Here is a 23,407-nt window from a genome sequence, read left to right as displayed (position 1 = left end):
AAAGGCATATCCCTTCCTCCTCTTTCTTCAGGAATGCTATAAGATCTCTTTGAGTCCTATTAGCATTGATTAGCCCATTGATCTTTCTGCCTTTTTAAATCACCTGACAAGCAGGAACCCTCAATCTCAAAAGGTCAAATGTTCAACAGTTCCCTCATTCCCTGGGGTGGTGGTGGGCATGGTAGGGATGAGATGGGATGGTGGAAGGGTCACAGAGCCAGAGAAGACACCTTCTCATCCTTGAAGCATCTCAGAGGACCATCCTCAATATCCCTGCTACCACTCCCTCTATTAAAAATTATTTTAAAGTATATTTATGTAAGATAAAATGCTCCATTGTAAATGTAGTTTGCTAAGTATTAACAAATGCATGCCCCCATTTAATTACCATAATCAAGATGTAGAACATTTCATTTGTCCAAAAAGTCCCCTGCTGCCCCTTTGCAGTCAATGCCTGTTTCTGTGTCCTGGGCAACTGCCGATCTGCTTTCTATTCCTTGAGATTTGTTAGAATTTCTTGTAAGTATTATAATACAGAATGTACTCTCTTGGGTCTAGCCAAGCTTAATGTTTCTGAGATTTGTCCATAGTGTTGCTATAGTTTGTTTCTTTTCATTGGTAAGTAACATTTCACTACTAGTATATGGAAATATCGCAGTTTGTTCATTCACTATTGACAGATATTTGGGTTGTTTCCAGTTTGGGGTTATTACAAATAAAGCATTTGTAAGCATCCATACAAAACATGCAAGTCTTTATGTGAATATATGTTCTAATTTCTGATGGGTAAATGCCTAGGAATAGAATGATTGTGTCATATAATAGTAAATATATATATATATATATATATATATATATATATATATACACACACACACACACACACACACTAGAGGCCTGTTGCACTAAAAGATTCGTGCAATAGGCCTGAGTCCTGGGTGCCGGAGGAAAACTGGTGCCGCTCCGGCCAGGGCCACCTTCACAGCCCTCGCTGCTCCAGCCGGAGCCGCCTTCAGTCTTCGCTCCGCCGCTTCGTGCCTATGTATGCAAATTAACCACCATCTTTGTTGGTGGTTAATTTGCGTATCTTGGTGATTAGCCAATGGGAGGCGTAGCGAAGGTATGGTCAATTTCAATCTTTGTCTATTATTAGATAGGATATATATAAAATGAAATTGCCAAACTGTTTTCCAAAGTAGTTGTACCATTTTTTCATTTTCAAGGGAAGTGTATTAAAATTCCAGTTTTTCCACATCCTTGCCAACACTTTTTTTGGTCAATCGTTATAATTTTAGCCTTTCTAGTGGATGTATAGTGGCATCCCATTGTGGTTTTAATTTGCATTTCCTACTGACTAAAGATGTTGAGGATCTTTTCATATGCTTATTAGTCTCTTGTATGTCTTCTTTGGCTAAATATCTGTTCAAATCTAATGCCCATCTTTAATAATTAAACTTTATATTTCATAATAGTTTTTTGACTTACACAAAAGTTGCAAAGATAGTACAAAAGAGTTCCTATATGTCACACACCCAGTTTTCTCTACTGTTAACATCTTACATTAGTATGGTGCATTTGTTAAAACTAATAAGCCAATGTTGATACATTATTATTAAATAAATTTCATACTGTATTCTAACTTCCTTACTTTCACCTAACACCTTTCTATCCCACACCCAGGATCCCATCTACATTAGACACTACATTAAATATACTCATGTTTCTTTAAGATTCTCTAGACTTTCTCAATTTCTCAGGCCTTTGATGATCTTGACAGTTTGGGGAACACTGATTAGCTATTTTATAGAATGTCCCTCAATTGGAGTTTATCCAGTATCTTTCACATGTTTAGACTGGGAGTGTGAGTCTTTTGGAAAAAGACCACAGAGTGAAAGTGTAATCCTCATCACATCATAGCAAAGGTGCATGCTATCCACAGTTACAGCCTTGAGGAGACAGAGGCCACCCATCAAGTAACCTTCATATAAGAAGTCTTAAACACCCACTTGTAGGATTAAATAATACTGTTTACCTAATCCTTTTGGTTTGGCCTCCTCTCTCTTATCTGAAAACAAAGTTTACAATTATGCTAATTGCTAAACAGGTTCACAGGTTAGGACTACATTTGCCAAAGGCAAACTTTCTCCTTAACCCGAGGCCCTTAAAATTAAAAGAGTGGGGTGCACCTAGGTACCTAATGGGGCTTGGGTCATTCCCACTTTTCTGCTCCCCTAAAGTTGGGACATCTGGTCTGCAGAAATGCTTCAGGCAATATGTGTAACAGATGTAACAAAGGTTTTCAAAATAAAATGCAAATTAGGTTTTAATGAAGTGCAACTATCTATCGCAACACCATAAAGCAATCAGGGTACCTTCTGTTCTCTCTGCTTGACCTGGGAGAGTTTTAATATGCTTACTTTATTTTTTCCATGTACATATTTCAAAAGGAAATTCGGAGGCCTCTGAGAATGGTCAGGAGAGCTACAAAGAAGGGGCTAAGCCTGCAGGTAGCTATCCTAACTCAAGGACAAAGTGACTAGCAGAGAATTCTGTTGTCCAAGTCTAGCCCAAGGTGTGTTTGTCTTTTGACAGTTGGGCCAACTAGTGGGAAAACAGTCTTGTCTGGCCTTGGTTGCTGGTTCAGCCACCCACAGCTCTGTGAACATGAGCAAATTCTGTAGTCTCTCCAAGCCTGCCTATAATGTGGGGATTGTGTGTGCTGTGCAGTTACTCTGAGGATATAAAATAATAGATGTACAGTGTATGGCACTTGATAAATGATAGTTTTTATGACTGTTATTATTTCCAGGACACTGTACAGCTACACACTCCGAAAGTGAGAGTGTCAGAGAGTGGAGTGCGATGAGACAGACCACAGGCATTCTGGAAAGATCATGGTGATCATTTCACCTTCAAGAATCCCCTTTCAAGTTTACAGTTCGCTTGGACCTGGAGAAGGTTAAAAGAGGCCTACTGTCGTCTCCATTCCGCTCTCATCCTTTTCTCCCTCTGACGGAAAGTCAGCGACCTCTGTGACAAATTGCAGGCGTCCTTGGAGGAAATGCAGACTCCAACATAATAAGGACTCAGACCACAGGGCAACTCTCAGACATGCGACACCCTGGCGGGGCCCTGCCTCTGATCAAAAGCCCATTTCTCTAGCTCCAGAGAAACAATTCAGGGTTGAAGTCAGAGCTTAACTTGGTTTCTCTTCTGTTTCCCTTTCCAGCTGATGGGCCTTTGGTTTAATCCTGACAGTGCCCAAGTAAGTTCACATTCTGTTCATCTTTTTCTGAAAGATCTTCCTACAACCCAAGGTTGTGGCCACCATGCTCCAGGGGTCAGACCTGGTATGAGGCAGCGATGAAGATAAGCTGCAGTGCCAAGTCCCAGGCAAGGTTGGCATTAGGTAGGCATGCAAGAGGTGACTGCCTGCCCACACTTTGTGACTGGGGAGGCAGGAGGCTAAACTTGCTTGTGGGTGGGGGATGTTAGTTTGCTAGGGCTGCCATAAAGTACCACAAACTGGGTGGCTTAAAACAACAGGCATTCATTGTCTCACAGTTTTGGAGTCTAGATTTGTTGTCAGAGTTCTTCTCCCTCTGCAGCCTATAGAGGAGACTCCTTCCTTGCTTTTTCAAGCTTCTGGCATTCATCAGCAATTCTTGGAGTCCCTGAATTGTTGTCACATGGCGCTCTCCCCGTGTGTCTTCACATCGTCTTCCCTCTATGTGTGTCTGTGCATCTCTTCTTATACGGACAAGTCACACTGCATCAGAGTTCACCCTACTGCACTGTGACCTCATCTTAACTCGATGACTCCTCCAAGGACCTAATTTCACATGCACAGGTTCCGGTGGGGTTAGGTCTTCAACTTACCTTTTGGATGAACAAAATTGAACCCATAATATATGGTGGAGGCGGGAATGAGGGGGCTCAGAAGAACAAATCCTTCAAGTCCCTCCCACCTTACCCTTCCCTACATAAGACCCTTTAACCTTCAGCCAGTTTTTCCCAAATACAACACCCAGCATAGCAATCCCCAGAGGCCTTTTGTTCACAATGTGGACTCCCTGGTGTGTGTGTGTGTGTGTGTGTGTGTGTGTGTGTGTGTGTAGGGGGTGGGGTTAGAGGTGGGGGTGTGTCAAAAGGTATGCAGTCCCAGAATCTGCCCCAGAAACCTCCGAAAAAGGAGGTTTGCTCTATTATGAGCCACGTTCACTATATGGTGAAGAGCTTTCAGATTCTTTTGCAGTTTAAGATGGGGATAAAGTAAAGGGAAAAGAGAAGGCTTGAGGAACTTAGGGGGGGGTAAAGAAAAAAATGGATTTGAAGAAGGATGCTTGGATCTAGGAAGAAAAAAAAAAACTTCTCTCTACTCTGTTTTGCTAACAATTGGCCTGGACAGTAGCTTTGTATGTGGGAGCTGAGAGAAATGTCATTCAACTGTGCAATTTCAAATCAGGCTGCACTATTGCCTCCAACCCTATGACACTTGGCAATGTGGGCAAAAAAGGGGCCACATACTCAACCTGACAAGCTCAGGGAAGGCCTGCATGGCGGTCTTACAAACTCAGAGACCAAAAGTAACCATAGGATGGTCTGAACATAAGAATTCCTACCTCAAAGCGAGTCATGATCCATAATCACGTACTAGGCCTAAGCTTCCTTGACAAAGGTCAATCTTTACCTTAACTGAGCCTGTCTGTTGTTGCTGGGTTTTTGTTTGTTTGTTTGTTTGTTTGTTTGTTTTTTTGTTTTATCTAAGATAGCATACCTTTGAAATGTCAATGTAATCACCCTTTCCCAGGCCCCTCAGGATATAACCTCTCCACCAGCGCATGAGACCCCAGACCCCTCATTGTTATCTTGTTGCTCAAATACCATCTCTATGTGCTCTAAATGTTCACTGTTAACTGTCCTGTACCCTCCAGTGTAAAAGAAGCATGTGTCTCTCCATTTCACTTTATATCCAATCCTACAGATTTCCCTGCTTTGCTTTCTTCCACCCTCTTAGTCATCTAGCACCGATGGATTTCATGTAACCCACCTTCTGTCTCCTCCTTTTAGTCTAATGTGTAAAATAGTCTAATGTATAAAATTATCTTTCTCAGGGGCATTTTCTCAGTCTATTGAGAATTTTGCCCATGGCAATTATCATCAGTTTGGCCCCCAAAAACTCATAAAATTATCTGTACATTTGGATAGTTTCTTAATGAGACAGCAAGTTGGGGCCCTGGAACCTACAGGCCAGGGCCTATGTTCTTTGTTCCTCCAAGCCTCACAGGGGACAAATGAGTCCCTTCAGTCCAAATGCCATCACCTGAGCAAACCCTGACTACTTCTTGCTGATTGGGAATGTGAAAGTGGTTCAGAATGAGTAATAGGGTCTGTCCTGCTCTATCTTTTATCTACTTACTCATTCATTCATTCATTCATTCATTCATTTCAGAAAGGAAGGGAGAGGGAGAGGAAGATAGAAACATCAATGATGAGGGAATCATTGATCACTTGCTTCCTGCACACCCCCTACTGGGGATAGAGTCCCCAACCCGGGCATGTGCCCTGACCAGGAATCCAACCATGAGCTCCTGGTTCATAGATGGATGGATCATAATAAAATATTTCTAAACTTTACATGAAGCAATGAACTAACAAAAATAACAAACATATTTTAAAAGGAGAGTAATTGGGGAAAATTTGTTCTACTTGATAAGAAAATGATTAATAATGCTAGTCATCCTGGCAGAAGCTCCACCACTGAGCCACACTTGCTGGGCCCATAGGCAGAGTAAGTGATTAATGCAGGGGCAGTAACTAGGAACAAGTCTTGTTCAGGCACCTCTCCAGGGGTGAGATTGCTCTACCTTGGGCTCCCTGCATGCTCTGGGCACCAGAATTTTTACTGCAAACAACATTGATGAGGAGAGCAAAGGGGAAAGGGTGACCAAACCAACTCAAATACCCCTCCTTTGTAATATCTGAAGATGCTCCATTCCCTGGAACTAATGAAAACAATAAAAGGGAAAACTGAGAGTTATTGAACCAGAACAATGAAATGAGTTATCCATAATTCACTAAATGCACAGCAAGCTATAAATAACAGAGAATAATATCCTTGGTGTGCCTCTGATGTTTCCTGTTAGAAAGGTCCTGGCCTTGCAAATATTTGAAGGAGGCCCTAGGTCCCATATCTTCAGCATCTTTTCAATATTGCTTAAGAATTTAGTTTCTGGGAGGCCGGAGGCTCTTTTGTAGAGGAGAACTATATAGGAATGTATTCAAGAAATGCATCATTGATCTTGAGCAAAGTAGAGAAAGGAAGATGTCCCAGGAAGAGGTAATGAAAGAACTAACTAGATTTTGCATTCCCAGGAGGAATGGTAATGTTGAAGTTCCATGTAAATAGACAAAGGGAATTTAACAAGGAAAGGCAAACTCAGGGGCACTCACACAAGGGATTGGATTAGGAACAAGATTCTGTGTCTGTCAGGGAAGGAAATGGCCAGGAAGGAGGGGAAGGAGCATATAATGAGCCTTATACTTTTATATTTTGGGTTTAGAATGCTGGAATATGGCTCTGCCTTCCACAGTTGATAAAATTGAAAAATGGAATATGAGTGAAATTATGAAACTTTAGACTGCCCTTGCCTCCAAGCTGGCCCATGTGGTGGGATTTCCACAGTCAGAAGAATAGCACCAACCCTGGATCCAAATCCAGAGTCGCTGGGTTTGAACTCTAGCTCTGCACTAACTAGTTACATAACTCTGATCAAATTTAATTATCTTACCTGTTTCTTAATCGCAAAGAACTTGTCTATCAAACAGAGATAAAAATAGTATCTACTTTGCCTTAGCCAGTTTTGCTCAGTGGATAGAGCTTGGGCCTGTGGACTGAAGGGTCCCAGGTTCGATTCCGGTCAAGGGCATATGCCTGGGTTGCGGGCTTGAACCCCAATGGGGGCCTGCAGGAGGCATTCAATCAATGATTCTCTCATCATTGATGTTTGTCTCTCTCTTTCTCTTCCTTCCTCCATGAAATCAATAAAAATATATATTAAAAAATAGTATCTACTTCAAAATGTTGTTGTAAAATGGAATTAATCTGTATAAAACAGAATAGTGCTGGGAACATACCTACTAAAGACTCAGTAAGTATTTGCTATTTAAAAAGTAATTGGCCAAAACTGCCTTCAAGGTCAGATTAGGTCTTGGGTGTGGTTTGAGGTCCAATTTTGCATTGCCTCCTGCTCCTTTTCTGAGTGTCGTGCTGGTCTGTGTTCTCCGGTGTTCCTCCTCAATTCACGCAGAGTGAGTAGGTCTTTACAACGAGTTGAGTCCAATTTCACAGGATGTGCCTGCCTTTGTTCACAGTTCAGAAGTTTAAGTGTGTTTCCCTATGTCCAGCTACTTCTGCTTCTATGGGGCACTGCAGAGATTTAAGCAAAGTTAGTGTCTTCAGGAGGACAAGTTCTGCAAAATGTCTTTTCCCACTTTCTCTGCTTGTGGTGGGATAGGTTCGTGGGCTCTCCCAGCTTTGGGTGGAAAGAAAAATCCTTCCAGGATGCATTCAGTCTAAAAACTCCCCCACCACTTAGAAGTCATTCACTCGATGTACTTCCCATATTGTACTGTTTTAGTCAATACCCTCTTTCTCTCCTTTCCCTACTTTATCCCACTGCCCTCTCCGTCTCTCAGGTCTTTCAATGTAATAAAAATGTCCCAGATACCAGCGTCCCAAACTGTCAATATTTAAAGAGTTTGAGTCTTCTTGTCAGTGTTTCATATCTAGTGTGATGTGATGGGTACATGAGGTTATGGCTACCCCAAATACCACCTGTTTTAGCTTCTCCCAACGTCTGATATTTCCATGATTAAACCATTTCCTCTGGTTTAAGGCATGTTCTCCCCAAGACCTCTGTAAAAATGAAAATATCTCCTTAGAAAAGGGAACTCAGCCACATTCTCATGGTTTGTCAGATTCCTACTGGATACAGTGTGGCTATAGAGTCCCAAGGGCACTAGTCTGTGAAGGAAGAAGAGGTAGGATATACCAAGAAAAATTCTTTGCCCAGCAGGCTCCACCCCTCTAAGGGAGTGGGCTGCAGAGGGGCTGAGTGTGGATGGTCATGCAGTCCTGGACTATGGCAGGACTCGGTCATCAGAGGGGCCGGGTGAGTAGGGTGGACGCTTCCAAGGGGTGAATTGGGGAACACCAAAGATATACCCAATTTGTTGGCAGAAGGCCTGCCATGAAAAATACTGTTTTTGGTTTTAATTTCTAAATGACATGATTTGTGTTTTAGAAACTTTCTATTTCATTACAACTTGGAAGAGCACATGTTCTTAAGTAACACTATGCCGAAAGTGGCGTTACTCAGGCTGTTACTGTTGTGTGCAGACATTTCCTTGAAAAGGCTGCACTTCAGTTCCTTTGCTCACTTTTAGCAGCCCTGCTATGGCACTGCTTCAGGCTGCAGCCTCCTCTCTTCCTGGGGTGTCATTCTTTCCCTTTCTGGTTCTTTTCCTCTCTACTGATGCTCTCAGTGGCCCTGGGGGTCTTCTCCCATCTGCACAAGGCACCCCTAGATATTAGTTCTCTGCATACTTCCTACTAAGACTGTTTAACCTGAAATTTTATTATTATGCATTTTGAATTCTACTGTTATTAGAATGAATCCAGTGACAAAAGAGCAAGTTTATAGGGCTAGTGTGCAATACACACAGGGCACAGAATAAGTAAACAAATACAACACAATCCCTTTTCAAACCTTCTATAGTGCTTAGCAGATCTCTTCTTTAGGGCAATTTGAGAGGGTCCGCCCTTCTTTTCTTTTTTTTTTTTAAAGAAGGCAGCAGTGCAGAGTGGGGAAACCATGAACTCTGGATCCAGACATACATGAGTTTGTCTTGCTTGGAGTGTGGCAGGGCAAGTTTCATAAACTCTCTCTGAACCATGTCCATTCAGCATGAGTAGAGATCTCTATGTTGTAAGGATTAGAAATCCTTCTTAAATCCTAAGGTTGTTTTGAAAACTAGATAAGTTAATGTATGTCAAATAATAAACTGCCTGGCATTTAGCAAAAGAGATATATCATGTGTTCCTATTAATACTATTAATAAAAATGATCGGATATAAGGAATAAAACTAGAGATGAACAAAAGTAAACCAGACAATGGAATATTATTCAGGGCTTAAGGGAAATGAGTTTATCAAACCATGAAAAGACACGGAGGAGACATAAATGCAAATTACTAAGTGAAAGAAGCCAACATAAAAAGGCGCTATTCTGTATGATTCTAATTATATGGCATTCTAGAAAAGGCAGAACTGTGGAGACAGAAAAAGATCAGTGGTTGCCAGGGGCTGGGGTGGGGAGCTGAAGAGGCAAAGCACAGGGGATTTTCAGGACAGTGACAATGCTCCACATGGAACTAGAATGATGGATACATGTCATTATACTTTTGTCCAAGCTCATAGAATGCACAAGACCAAGAGTAAACCCTAAAATAAACTATGCACTATGGATGATAATGATGTGTCAGTGTGAGTTTATCCATTTTAACAAATGTGCCTCTCTGGTGGGTGAGGGATGTGAATAATGGGGAGGCCGTGCTTGTGTGGGACAAGGGGTACATGGGAAACCTCTATACCTGCCTCTCGATTTTGCTGTGAAACTAACACTATTCTGAAAAAATAATAAAGTCTTTAAAAAATTTAAAGCAGACAAAGAAGAGAGAAGGAACGCTGAGCAGAGAGGAGCAAGTTGAATTCTCTCCCTGTCTTAGTTAAGGGCCTGACTTTCATGACTCTGGGCATCCAGCAGAGGAAGAAAGATGAGGCCCGCCCACGGCAGGGCCAATGTGGCTGGAAGAAAACGACAGGAAGAGGAGGGAGCACGGCTGTCAGGCAGTCACACTATAGCAGCAGTTGGAATCGCTTGAAAATGGGGGATCCATTATCATAAAAGCATACAAACAAGGAAGTGGAGATGTAGTCATTGCCTTAAAGTCACTTAGTCAATAACACTTGTCTTCTTATCTGATTATGAAAGTAGTATATGTTCATATTAAAAAATTGGAATATACACAAAAACACAAAGACTAAAAGGAAAATCTGTAACACAAAGAGGACCATTCATCATTTAGGGTAAGTCCTTTTTAAATGTAAATATGTATATATATATATTTTTTTTTTCTTTACAAATTTGGGCTTATTTTATAAAGTAGCATACCTACTTTTTCACTTAATTATATGTGAACATTGTGCTGTTTCATTAAATATTCTCCTAGAACATCCTTTTAAAAATGTACAATTAAAAACTTCACACATATAAAAATGTAGACAATAGAATAATGAATCCCATGCCCATCACTCATATTCAACAATTATCAGCTTATTGCCTGTTTCATTTATGCACCATTCACTTCTTCCCCCCAACCCTTGGATTCTCTTGAATCAAATCCCACATACCATGGAATTTCCACTATAAGTATTTCAGTATGCCTGTATCTCTAGAATAAATGAAATTATTTTAGAAATATGTTTATAATAACATTCTCACACCTAAAAATTAGTAATAATTTCTTGATATCATCAAATTGCTTTCATTTTTTACTTATAATATGGCTGGTAGTCATATTATATATAAAGTGTTTGAAGCAGAATCAGATTTGGGTATGTATGAAATTAGGTGCAAACCCTATGTTGGCTCTGCCCTCTCTGAACTCTATTCTCAACTGGAAGCATAATATGAACTCACAATGTATTTCATCTAAAATCAAAATATATTTTTTTAATATATTTTATTGATTTTTACAGAGAAGAAGGGAGAGGGACAGAGAGTTAGAAACATCGATGAGAGAGATCGATCAGCTGCCTCCTGCACACCCCCCACTGGGGATGTGCCCACAATCAAGGTACATGCCCTTGACCGGAATCGAACCTGGGACCCTTGAGTCCGCAGGCCGAAGCTCTATCCACTGAGCCAAACCGGTTCGGCCAAAATAGATTTTTTTAACTCTGTACACCAAAAAGGCCTAGGAATGGTGACTAACCCAGTAGCAATTACACTCTAGTGCCAAGATTATAGACTCTTGACACTAGAGTGTAATAAAATACAATTTTATTTATAAAATACCATTTTCCACTAAAAAAGAACTAGAGTGTCTTAGAGAAATGTCAGATTCCAGGTCTTGGGCAGAAAATGAACAAGATGAATCTAAAACACCTTATACCAGAACGCAAAGGGAGTGTGTGAGACCATGAGGGTTATGTCCAAAGGACTCAGGAATTTGAATAGGTTCCCAATGTTCAACCATGTGATAATTTAATAACGATAACATTGATAAAGATAACTGTGATAGATTTAAATGGGTTAAATATGTGCAAATCTATGAGTTCACAATTGATTACTCCTCTACATCAAAGTACTCATGGATCACTTTATGGGGTAAGGAGGTCAGTGGGTAGGGGGAATATGGGACATCTGTAATACTTTCAGTAGTAAAGATAAATTTAAAAAGATAATTGGAAACAAATTTTATTTTTATAATAAGCAATTAAAGAGAAAGCATTGCCATTCTTTACAAACTGTACTTTAACATAAATAAAAAGGAAAATTTACTGTTTATATAATACTAGAGGCCCGGTGCACAAAAATTTATGCACTCCGGGGGGTCCCTCAGCCCGGCCTGTGCCCTCTCCCAATCTGGGACCCCTCGGGGGATGTCCACCTGCTGGCTTAGGCCCGCTCCCCGGGGGATTGGGCCTAAGCTGGCAATCAGACATCCCTCTGGCAACCCAGGAGCCCTCGGGGGATGTCCACTTGCCAGCGGGGACCAGGCCTAAGCTGCAGTCGGACATCCTTAGCGCTGCTGAGGCGGGAGAGGCTCCCGCCATCACTGCTGTGCTGGCAGCCATCAGCCTGGCTTGTGGCTGAGCAGAGCTCCCCCTGTGGGAGTGCACTGACCACTAGAGGGCAGCTCCTGCATTGAGCGTCTACCCCCTGGTGGTCAGTGTGTGTCGTAGTAACCAGTCATTCCCAGTCATTCTGCTGTTAGGGTCAATTTGCATATTACCCTTTTATTATATGCCTGGTGCATGGGTGGGGGCTGGCTGGTTTGCCCTGAAGGGTGTCCCGGATCAGGGTGGGGGTCCCGCTGGGGTGCCTGGCCAGCCTGGGTGAGGAGTTGAGGGCTGTTTTTAGACTGGCCACACTCCCTTCAGGGTGGGGGTCCCACCTGGGGTGCCTGGCCAGCCTGGGTGAGAGGCTGATGACTGTTTGCAGGCTGGCCATGGCCCCCAGTCACCCAAGGTCCCAGTGGAGGCTGGCTGGAAGCAGGTATCTGGGATTTATTTATCTTCTATAATTGAAACTTTTTTGCCTTTAGCGGAGGCCACAGCCGTCCAGGGCAGGCAGGAAGCTTGGCTTCTTCCATTGCCGGGGCAACCAAGCCTCCTGCTTGCTCCAGCTCCGTGACTGCCGGCCGCCATCTTGGTTGGGTTAATTTGCATATAGTCGCTCTGATTGGCTGGTGGGCATGACTTGGGGCATAGCAAAGTTATGGTCAATTTGCATGATTCTCTTTTATTAGATTAGACTAGGGGCCCGGTGCTTGAATTCATGCATGGGTGGGGTCCCTCAGAGTGGCCTGCGGGGATTGGGCCGAAACTGGCAGTCCAACGCTGCCTGCTGCTCCTGCCTGCCGCTCCTGCTCATCCCAGCCCTGCTGCACCTGCTGTAGGCTTGCACCCAGTCATTCCTGATCAGGAGAGGCTCACGCTGCTGCAACAGTGCTTGCCAGCTATGAGCCCTGCATCTGCCACCCATTCTGAGGGTGGTGGGGGGGCCAGGATGAGATCAGCCCTCCAGGAGGGTGGTGGGATGTTCTTGCCGGCCTGGGATCTGGATCCGTCCTGCTGATGTTCACAGAGTTTTCAGGAGCCACCTGGCAGCCCCTTTTATATAGTTTCTTTCTTGTGGAGCATCTAGGGAGGGAAAGTGGTCATGGTGCCAGAGGCTGACTTCCAGGAGGCCAGCAGCCCCATCAAGATCATGCTGGTGATGCCAGTCCATCAATGCCTGGCCCATTCTCCAGAGATTGGACTTATAGGACTACTGAGGGAGGGAGTGGCTGCTGCTGGGCTGGTGGGCTGCCTGGATGGGTCTGTCAGCTGAGCGGCACTCCCACTGTGTGCGCGCACTGACCACCAGGGGACAGCTCCTGCATTGAGTGTCTGCCCCCTGATGGTCAATGCACATCATAGCCACTAGTCAACCAGTTGTTCAGTCGTTTGGTCACTTAGGCTTTTATACATATAGATTTCAGCTCATTAAGGGTGAAAGATGATAGAATTAAAACAGTACCATTTTGTAGCCTTATAAGTTAATGATGCTAACATCATTAAAGACAAATAAAAATAAAACAAAACAAACCATGTAACATCCATTGTTCATAATTATTTATTTCCTCTCCACACTTATGATTCCTGGCCTTCCCCACTGGCTTGAAACCTCCCCATGAGACTGCCTGTGAACACTGGAATATGAGCAAACTAGGCCACCTCCAATCAAATGTGTGGGTTGGCTCTGCCCTCTCTGAGCTCTGTCCCCAACCAAGGAAATGGCAAGTACTATGTAACTTCTGCTTTCTCACCTGGAGTTCTGGAATGTGAAGACAGAGAGAGAAGACCTGAACACAACCCACAGTTTGGAGCAAAGAAGAGCTAACCTGCAAACTCTGTGAGCAAGTAATAGTGTTAGTCTCACTGAGCCACTGATATTTGGGGAGTTCGCTAGTGAAGTAGTTTTGTCAAAAATATCAAACCCAACTCTGGACAAGTTTCCATACTCAGCAATGAGGAAATACAAGGGACAAACCAACATCTTCCGTGACATCATGGGGGTCCACTCAGCGAAGTCCAGACTGTGAGAAACCCTACCTGACGAAAACTCCAATGTCTTTGCAAACAACAAAAAGCAACTTATAAAACATCCAGCCAATCACATTGTATACTATTGTTTTAATGTAATCAAGGAACGTTGGTGGACACCCTGTACCCAAGAGTGGTCAGGGAGTGATTGTTTGAGGGTAGAAGCTGGAGGATTATGGGCAGAACTTGACTGTAGGCTGGGTGCTCTCACACATGGCCCCTTGGCTCCTTGTGGTGGGGTGAAGACTACCAGCAATGGTACTGACAAGACAACTCAGGGCTGGGAGGGGATTCTGCTGCCTGAGTGTCTTTTTTCTGTGAGAAGAGAAGAGGGGTGAGCCAGAGGCCTTGTCTGTACTCACATTCCGGTCCTGTGCCGGATTGGTCTGATGAGTTTTCAGGATGGTCGTCCACAAACAGTAGGAGCCAGGGGAGAGCTGCTGGGCATGGACATGCCAGGAGGAAAAGGAGGTTTAGGAAGTTTGCTTTGGCAGCCCTAAAGAGAATGGATTGATGGGGGTGGGAAGGGAGGGAGACAGCTCAGCTCAGAGGCTCTTGCAATAATATAAACAAAAAGTGATGAAGCAGCTGGCATGGGGATGGAGACAGAAATACAGGAAAATTCTAACACCATTAAATTAATCTCTGTTCCTGAAGAATTACAGTATTTCTCAATCATTTTCTGGTCATAAAATGACGATGATAACCACATTCAAGAATCATTTCAACAATTTTGGATTTTAAACCTACATAGGGCTTCAAAGGAGGACGGTGGAGGCAGAAGTGAAAGTATTGCATCAGGAGAGAGGACCCAGTGAGATGACTACAATAGAGAGTGCTTTCACAGCTGGGCGTACAAGTTGCTAAGAGAGAGCTAACTGTGAAATTATGGTGATGGAGAAAAGAAAATTTTCAGCAAAGGAGATGGAGGCAGATGGGGGCACTGTGAAATTGAAGAAGAAGGCAGGGTAGTTATTCATAGCTATTCTTCTGTTATAATTCTAAAATACATGTGCTTTAAAAATGAGTAGAAAGTAATCAATTTGAAATAGAAAAGCATTAAAGCTTGGAAATATGGAAACATGAGAAATGACCCTGAATTAAATGTGTTTAAAATGTCTTTTAGGGCTTTCTTGGTCCCTATAAGTTGCCTTAATGAAATATTTTAATAAAACTCTTAGAAAAAGGTAGTCATTTGATTTTTTTTGGAAGAAAATGTCACTATTGATTCAAGGCAAACTGCATGGTTAAAAACTATGAAAATGGTTGCAGAGCTCTAAAAGGCAGCAGCTCTGGCCTCAGTGTGGGTTCTGATTTTTGTTGTATGGAGGGCGTTCATGTTGTCAACACCGGAGCTTTCTACCTGTCCCAGGCAAGGTTCCCTAGATGCCGACCTGGGGATGGGTGATGTGACCAGAGGCAACTCTCTAGAGAAGAGGAAGCGGCCATTAGCCAGCACTGCAGCAGCTGGCGGAGAGGCATGCCAGCTGGTAGGGCAGAGCTGGGTGGGCACCGGGAGCATCCACTCCATCACCGAATCACCTTCCACCCAGGGGTATATCCTACGTCAACGAATAATATGCTTTCAACAAAACCCAACTGAAAGGCAGTGAGGCAGCTTAGGGCAGAGGAAGGGAGCCCTTGGATGGAGGGAGCACACCTGGACAAAAGTTTCTCTCCCACCAAAGCTGTGAGGTTTTGGAGAAGTTACTCAGCCTCTTCAAGCTTGTTTCTTTATTTAAATATAAAAATGCCTATTTTGAGTCCTAGTAGAAAATAAATATGATATATGTAAAAAGTACAGTTATGTCTGTATACAAGGGCTGGGCAAAAGTAGGCTTACGGTTGCACTGTGACATTCTTTTGAGTTAATAAAGTTACTATAATAATAACAACCTGCATGCCTTTTCCATACAAACAACTGTAAACCTGGTGTTGCCTAGCCTGCATATTCATTTTTTTTTTAAATTAGTAGAAAAGGTCTGGAATGTTATCCACTAAGGTTGACTGTAAGTTATTCACCAGGGAGGGGTATTGGGAAGAGTTATAGAGAGAAATACAACAGTGTGGAGAGGAGCACAGACTTTGGAGCCAAACTGTTTTGGGACTTGGGGAAAGGTGTTCAACCTCTCTGTGCCTCAGTTTCCTTATCTGTAGAATGGGGGTAGGGAAAAATCTACCTCAGATGGTTGCTTTGAGAATTGAGTGAGCTAATGTAAGAAATCATTTATAATACTGCTTAGCAAGTAATAAGGCCAACATAATTATTAGATATTTATATCATTTTATTTTGCTTATTCCTGATTTCTAATTGATCTACAGTGATTACATATTAAAATGTATAACCCACCAAAGTTCTTTGTAACATATGAACTGTTAATAATGGGCATTTTAATTAGTTCCTGTTCTAACTGGACATAAAATAATTAAAACTGTTAAAGTGATACATCAAACAGACACAATGGCCATAAACTTCCTACTGCACCATTCAAAAAAATAAAGGTTCTTAGGACTGAGCTTTACATATGTGTGCAAGTTTGGGCTGCTGTTCTCTCTGTCTTGCCCTTTGCACAGCAGCAAGCACCTGAAGTCCTGCATTGCACACTCTCTTGTTCACAGCCAACCCTATGTACATGCAATGTCAGCATTTCAACTGTCAGTGCGGGGGCAATCCTGCTTCGTTGTTCAAGCTGTGCACTGTTGTTGTTTTTTAAGAGTATAAAAGGTGACAGCGGCTGCCTCACTCACCATGGACAAATGCATACAAAATGGTTTCCTCCTCAGCAGCCCCTGACAGACTCTAAGCCCTGTGGACACTAAAGATCTCCAGAGACCAGAGCCTCACACTGTCCTGGCCACATGCAAATTCCGCACGTTTCCACACACTGGTCTTCTCTGGCCTAAGGGGTGGGTCCCAGACAGCCAGTTGCTGGTTTGATCAGGAATATTCACCTGGCTGAGCAAGTTCAATGCTGCGGAAATGTATTATCTGCATTGTTCAATTCTCTGGGAAGTTTCCTCTTGCTGATCAGGAGGAATGAAGAAACAGCAGTGACACACACACACACACACACACACACACACACACACACACACACACGCTTAGGTCAAATTATCATCAAGAAGCCAGTTGGATACCTCTTAAAATAGGCTGCAGCAATCACGCTCTCAATCCAGCCACTACACTTTGTAGGTAATTGCAAGCCAGGGGCAAGCCACAAATACCATTAAATACAGACATTATCGTTCCCGACACCCACGAGTGCCATCATAATAATGAACGACCGATATGCTCAGATTCCCCGGTCACGTGGACTGTACTTCGCACAAGGACTTTTAAAGCCCAGGCCAAGGGAGGAATTCTCCAGGCTGTGAGATGTCTTTGGAGACTTGATGAATTCAGAAAGACAAAGTTCATTGAGCTAAAAGAAAAATACTAGTGATGGATTTATTCTAAATTTAGAGACCAGAAATGTTTTTCTTTTCTGGTTCAGCTTTTTTCCTGCAAGGTTTCTTTCCGTCTTTTTCCAGTGAGTCTGTTAGCATAACTATCCAGACCTAATTGCAAACGGAAATAAATAAATCATGGGCATCCGCCCAAGGATTTTGAGGGAATTTATAGCTGGAATGTGTACATATTGATCAAAACAGGCATCCTGCCATTGTTGATGAGGGCCCTGGTGGACAGACCTCGGAAAACTGAGCACAATTATAATAGCATACACTGCAGGATCACTAAACATTTCAGCACATACCACAAGTAAAGCAATACTGCTTCCATCAGAGGAAATTATTCCTGATGGAGCCACCAGACGGTTCTGAGGCATTAGGCATGAAAATACAAGCTAACAGGGAACTTGTTTCATTTCTTTTTTTAAAAACTTTCAGTGAGATTTTATTTCTAAGATAATTTAAAATAGCAACCCAAGTTAGGGTGGAGACCCACTAAGGATAATGTTTTGTTAAAAAATAAAGATTTTGAGCCTGGCCAGCATGACTCAGTGGTTGAGTGTTGACCTATGAACCAGGAGGCCAAGGTTTGATTCCTGGTCAAGGCACATGCCCAGGTTGTGGGCTTGATTCCCAGTGTGGGGTGTGCAAGAGGCAGCCAGTCAATTATTCTCTCTCATCATTGATGTTTTTATCCCTCTCTCTCCGTCTCTCCATTCCTCTCTGAAATCAATAAATATATATTTAAAAAAAAAAAGAAAGAAAAAGATTTTGAGACAAGTCAAAGTTTAGGAGCAGATAAGTGTTTATCTGGCTGAAGAAACAATCTTCAGGAAAATGCGTCATTTAATATAAATGTTTAGGAAGAGGGGGTACAAAAAAAGAATACTTCAGGGATATAAAGTTATTAAACATTTTTAGGTAGTTTAATGGTGTACTAAAGGAAATGATTGACTCTATATGGGACATAATGTGACATTTGAGCTTCAGGATGAGTAAGTCAAGAGGAAATACCTTTAAGAAAAAAGAGAACAATAATTACTTAAGATTATAGACTGTGACACGATCTGTCCAGATAATGAATATTTAGCATCTTTTATTCTGAAGGGGGAGAAGTGGCATTTTAAAGTATTCCAAAGATGTGGGACTGATGTGTTGCTGAAGTCAAAAAGGAAAAGAGCTATTGACTATTAGAATAGGAATTAGAAAAAATGAAAAATATTCTCCAGTCTTTGCATTAAAATCATGTTGCATGCACTTTTGGAAAACTGCTAATTTGGGACATTAAGAAACGCTGTGAAGCAACTGAGTAGAGAAATATCTACTAGGAGGACAGAAGGCCTGATTCACACCCAAGGAAAGACAGACACACCTGGAACATGAGCTAAGAGGAAATGGATACTCATTCAAAAAAATTCCCAGGGATATTGACAAGGATTCATGTCAATGGATTGTGGGATTCATGTCTAGCGTCCCTTTCTTGAGCAAACTTCGTAACAATGTATATATCTTGCATTTCCAATTGTGATTTTCTCACTTCCATTTTATCTTCAATCATTTAACCATAGATCTGTATTTCTTGCTCCAGAGAAATAACTCTTTCTAAAGGAAATGACAATTTTCTAATTCCAGATCCAATATATAACTTTTTCTCATTTACTTGATCTTTCCCCCTTGACCATTTCTTCTTTTTTTTTTAATTAAATCTTTATTGTTCAGATTATTACATTTGTTCCTCTTTTTTCCCCCCATAACTCCCCTCCTCCCAGTTCCCGCCCCACTCTCCACCCTCACTCCCCACCCACTGTCCTCATCCATAGGTGCACAATTTTTGTCCAGTCTCTTCCCGCATCTCCCACACCCCTTTCCCCCCCAAGAATAGTCAGTCCATTCCCTTTCTATGTCCCTGATTCTATTATGATCACCAGATTATTTATTCACTTGATTCTTAGATTCACTTGTTGATAGATGCATATTTGTTGTTCATAATTTGTATCTTTACCTTTTTCTTCTTCTTCCTCTTCTTAAAGGATACCTTTCAGCATTTCATATAATACTGGTTTGGTGGTGATGAACTCCTTTAGCTTTTCCTTATCTGTGAAGCTCTTTATCTGACCTTCAGTTCTGAATGATAGCTTTGCTGGATAAAGTAATCTTGGTTGTAGGTTCTTGGTATTCATCACTTTGAATATTTCTTGCCACTCCCTTCTGGCCTGCAAAGTTTCTGTTGAGAAATCAGCTGACAGTCGTATGGGTATTCCCTTGTAGGTAACTGGGTTTCTTTCTCTTGCTGCTTTTAGGATTCTCTGTTTGTCTTTTGCTCTTGGCATTTTAATTATGATGTGTCTTGGTGTGGTCCTCTTTGGATTCCTTTTGTTTGGGGTTCTCTGCGCTTTCTGGACTTGTACGTCTATTTCTTTCACCAGGTGGGGGAAGTTTTCTGTCATTATTTCTTCAAATAGGTTTTCAATATCTTGCTCTCTCTCATCTTCTGGCACCCCTATAATTCTGATGTTGGTACGTTTGAAGCTGTCCCAGAGGCTCCTTACACTATCTTCGTATTTTCGGATTCTTTTTTCATTTTGCTTTTCCAGTTGGGTGTTTTTTGCTTCTTCGCGTTTCGAATCTTTGACTTGATTCTTGCGCTCCTCTGGTCTGCTGTTGGGTGTCTGTATAATATTCTTTATTTCAGTCAGTGTATGCTTAATTTCTAGTTGGTTCTTTATCACAACATCGAGGGTCTCATTAGATTTCTTGAGGATCTCACTACATTTATCGGCGGTCTCACCAGTCTTTTCGAGGGCCTTACTAAGTTTATCGGCAGTTTCTAGACAGTTCTTGAGAGACCTTAAAAGTGTGGTTTTGAGCTCTATATCTTCCATTTCTGACATTTGCGTCCTGTTTCTTTGTCTCCGCATTTTTTTATGTTTTCTTGATACACCCCCTAGTGGTCTTTGTGCTCAGTCTTGTTGTAGTTAAGCCTTGATTGTCTGCAATACCAGGGGTGATTTGACCTCCAGGCTAACTGGCTATGAGAGTCAGCTGTGTCTGCAGTGGGAGAGCTTCTGTGCTGGATCTCTAGGGCGGTGCTAATCTAGCCTTTGCCTGAGGCTATCTGGCAAATGGCTCTGCGCAGGGCTTTGGCGGGGCGGGTCCCTGGGGATCTACAAGGTGGGCGGAGCAAGGAGTTATGGCTGCTCTCAGTTCCGTCCCTAGGGGCTCTGCCTCTCAGAGTCCCAGCAACCACTGCAAACCTCTGAGAGAAAGCTTGCCTTCGAGTTCCGACCGAAACCAGACAGTCCCGCTTCTCCCGTTTGAGTCTGGGTCCCCAGAGACTCCCCGGGATCTGGAGCTCAGAGTCTGCAACTCCCTCCCGATTGAAAACAACAACCGCGCCCTCGCTGCCAGCCCGCTCCGCGTGCACACTCCGCACCTGAGTATTTCACTTCAGCACTGCACCTCCTCTGAGTCTGGGTATGATATTCTCTTTCCTCCTAGTTGTAGAATTTCCACTCAGCCAGCCTTCCTGTGGTTCTGGATGATGTCCGTTCTGTCCTTTAGTTATATCTCTGAAGTGGTTGTTCCAGGCAGCAATCTCCGGCGTTAACCTATGCCGCCATCTTGGTTTTCCTCCAACCATTTCTTCTTGATATTCTCTCCTCCTTGGTTATTCATCTTTGTATACCAAAGTCTTGGGATTATTTGATACATTGTAGGTGCCTTGTGAAGTTGAATAAGTGGATGAATAAATAGTATGAATGACTATGTAAAGTTAAAGTTCTCTTCAAATATACTGGGTTGCCTCAGGAAGCAGAAGGTTCCCTTTCCCTGTGTCCAAGCAGAGGCTGGTAGGAGGAATTCATATAGTGACCAGATATGTAGTGTAGATACACTTTAACACACATGAACAACAAGCCCCTTTTAACTTCAAAATGTCATGTCACCCCCCAGTAGGACACCTTCAGTGTCTGCAGAAAGAATTGAGGTCCTATAAGTCTGCTATTTAATTTTTCCAGACACAAAATATGCTAAAATTACTTCTATCTCCTAATTCTATTGCTCATTGTAGTGGTTTTAAAATGTACACAAATCCTTTGCTATTCTTTCCTTTGAAAGATAGAGCCCAATTCCCCTCTCCTTGGATATGGGCTAAACTTTGACTCACTTGTAAGAAGTAAAATCAAGTGGAGGTGGTGGTGTGAGACTTAGGAGTCTAGAATTTTAGGTCATAAAAGACGTGTGGCTTCCTCCTCAGTTGCTTGTGCTCTCTTCATTTATTTGTTCAGGGGGAAGCTAGCTGCTATGTAAGGACTCCATGCTCCCTACAGATAAAGCCCATGTGGCTCGGAACTGGGGAATCCTGCCAACAGCCATGTGCTGAGCCATCTTGGAAGCAGATCTTCCAGCCCCAGCTGAGCCTTCAGATGACAGTGGCCCTGGACTATCTTTTTTTTTTTTTAATATATTTTATTGATTTTTTTACAGAGAGGAAGGGAGAGGGATAGAGAGTTAGAAACATCGATGAGAGAGAAACATCGATCAGCTGCCTCCTGCACACTCCCCAGTGAAGATGTGCCCGCAACCAAGGTTCATGCCCTTAACCGGAATCGAACCTGGGACCCTTGAGTCTGCAGGCCGATGCTCTATCCACTGAGCCAAACCGGTTAGGGCGGCCCTGTACTATCTTGACTGCAACTTGGTGAGAGGCCCTGAGCCAAACCAGCCTACTAAGAAGCTTGGTTTAGGAATCTAAATTCCTAACCCTCAGAAACCCTTTGAGATAATAAACCTGTGTTGTTTTATACTGCTAAACCCAGGGATAACTTGTTAGACCTCTAAAGATAACTAATATATGCATTGGCTTTCTTTGTTCTGAACAGCTCCCCAAATATTAGAAATAGGCTCTCCTTCCTCTCTGCAATCCTCTAAAAAAGATAACTTCAAGGTTTAAAAAAAGGGGAGAGGGGGGAATAATATTTTTCAAGGCAGAAAGTAAATTTATGGAATTCATTAACCCCTGCGGTATATAATAGATTGAATGTGTTCTTAGGTTTGAGAAGGGCTTAGCTGCATTTATGGGTGATATTCATTTATTAATTCATTCATGAGTCACTTAAAAGCACCTATTCAGTGTCAGTCATTGTGCCCAAGGGTGGTAGAATCCTACTAGGTTATTAAGAAAAAATGACTTATTCCTGGAGGAAGCACCCGCAGCCATCTGGGTTTGATGCAGTGGCAGACATCCATGCCCTCCCCTCTGGGAGAGGAACTGGGAGGGCGGGCATGCAGTTCTGAGCCAGGAGAGGATTAATTACGCCTCGTATGAAGGTTTTTGAGTTGATCACTCACTGACTTCTAAATGATAACCCTATCATTTTTATCTCTGTAGCATCAAATAAAGTTCTTTTCACTTTCAGGACTAAGCGCTGCAGACATGAAACGCAAAGGCGTGTATCACAGAACACCAGAGCAGTCAAAACCTAGTCTCATCATGCTTCTCCCAGCCAGAGATTTTTAGACACTTTAACAGGATACTTGTGGCAGAGATGGAAAATGAATTTCATCTAAGTTAAGCAGAGTAAATGAGGAGGAAAAAACCTCGAAGATCAAAGAGCTGCGTAAGAGATACTCTAAGGACTCGGATTATATAAATGCTTGTAAGCTAGGAGTGTTTTCATACAGCGCCATTAAGAAACCTGCAATTAAGGTGCTGGAGGTTTTTCCTAAACACACATGCACACATACACCCGCAGGGAAATCTCTTACAAAAGAACAGCGGTAGGTGGGCGGAGCCGTCTCTGGGCCCCAGGAAGACGCAGCGCTTCTGTGGAAAAGCAGCCCCTCCAGCCAGCTCCACATCACTGTGGAAAGGTATCATTTGCCGCACCCCCGAGAGCTCCGAGACAGCAACACCTCCCCAGGAGCCTGCCACTTCCCTGCAAACCCCAAACAAAGAGTGTGAAAAACCCTGCCCCTGAGCGGGAAATGTGCTTTCTTATGTAGAGCCAAGGAGAGCATTTA

Source organism: Myotis myotis, unplaced genomic scaffold, assembly GCF_014108235.1.
Source record: "Myotis myotis isolate mMyoMyo1 unplaced genomic scaffold, mMyoMyo1.p scaffold_m19_p_2, whole genome shotgun sequence".
NCBI classification, from domain to species: domain Eukaryota; kingdom Metazoa; phylum Chordata; class Mammalia; order Chiroptera; family Vespertilionidae; genus Myotis; species Myotis myotis.
Note: the sequence above shows the minus strand (reverse complement) of the source record.